Source organism: Geospiza fortis, unplaced genomic scaffold (genome assembly GCF_000277835.1).
Source record: "Geospiza fortis unplaced genomic scaffold, GeoFor_1.0 scaffold192, whole genome shotgun sequence".
Lineage (NCBI taxonomy): Eukaryota > Metazoa > Chordata > Aves > Passeriformes > Thraupidae > Geospiza > Geospiza fortis.
The window spans coordinates 1,778,607-1,780,293 of NW_005054315.1; positions in this window are offsets into that span (position 1 = coordinate 1,778,607).

A 1,687-nucleotide genomic window follows, 5' to 3' on the forward strand; every position below is an offset into this window, starting at 1 on the left:
ATTGGACTGCTTGGATTTACACATCGCCATTTGAATCACCTTCTCAACCCACTGGCCATGCTGCTTTGAGTGCAGCCCAGGACACAACTGGCTTTCTGGGCTCTGAGAGCACATTTTTGGTTCATTGCCAGATTTTCCTCTATGTGAACCCCCAAGTTCTGCTTTCACAAGGCTGTTTTCAATGACTTCTCCCAGTCTGTGCTCATGTCTGTGATTGCCCAAACCCAAGTGCAGAGCCTTGCATTAAATATTTAACATCTCTGTTTTCCAGACAATGGACTTTCCCAGCAAACCACTCTGGAGTAGACACAAGGAAAGCAGCACCATGAGACCTGCACCTCCAGCACCTTCTCTTCTTCCTGTCTTCTCCTCTTTTATCCTTAGAATTCTCTTTTTTTCTCTCATCCCATAGCTTACTGAACTCCTACCTTCCAACCTGGCTTTATGCTTTTCTCCTTTTCCTGGAAACATGGCTTACCTTATTCCCACTAGCCCCTGTATCCCCAAAGCCCTGGTCCTTTTCAAACTCATCCCCCCACAACACCCTCCTGGAATTTGGATCAGTGACATGGCTGGGGACAAGCAAGAGCCCTCACTTCCCCATCATGCATCTATACCCTGCAGGCAGAGGACTGTGCAGGCTACATCTGACAGATCAAGAGTGTAAGGTCAGAGGGGAAAAGCACGGGGGAAGAGGCATGGAAGGTGGGTCACATGGCTAGCACACCACAGAACAGCTGACTGGTGTTGCAAAAGCTACACATGCATCAGCACCTAATAATTTTGGTACTACTCGATACCACATGTGTTTAGGATTGCAGCAAGCTGCCTAAAAGTGATATAAATAGGGTATGGGAGGAGAATTGTTACTCTTGCTTGGAATTTTTCCTGTATTCTAACTGGTTGTTATCTTCCTTGTAATGAGCAAATAGAGTTGTTACTGTACAACATAAGGCTGACTCTTAACTGACAAGTAGGCACACTAAATCTGCTTCCTGTCCCCTCAGGCAGTGGTCCCTAATTCTTGGCTCAGAGATGACATGCTGAACACCAGATTCCTCAGTGTTACTTGCTGACATCAGGGAAAGTGGAGCACAGCATCAGACATCACTTTTGGTGTGCTACTTCTTCAGCACATGGGCTCAGGCTTGCAGAAATCGGGGCTCTCTGCTTGTGATTAGACATTGGGCAAAAGACGTCAGGAGGAGAAAAAAACAGAAGATGGAAAAGGAGTTGGGTGATCACAATAATCTTGTCTTGTGCCTGAAAGCTCCCTCAAATGAAAACACAGGCCCTCAAATAAGAAAACTGAGCAATTCTTTACTTTCAGTGCCCTCAGGTTCTTTACTTTCTTCTTCAGGTTCATGAGAAGACAGACACCATCTCTGCACTCATTATGGGCTCCTCGTGCCATACTGTATTCATGAAGGTAACTGGGAAAGCTGGACATTTGTTTGACACAAAAAGCAAAAAAACTCACACAACAAATTGAAAAAAAGTCTGGAAGCATAATAAAGTAATCGAAATCAAACAGACTGTTCACCTGGCTTTGGATGATTATTTTCATCAATAAAAAGAATTATCTCAAACAATCTGAAGTTCAGACTGGCCTCACACATCTATTTATATTTTAAGTTTGATCAGAAAATAAAATTATCCATTCAATAGCAGTTAGGTTGCAATGCAC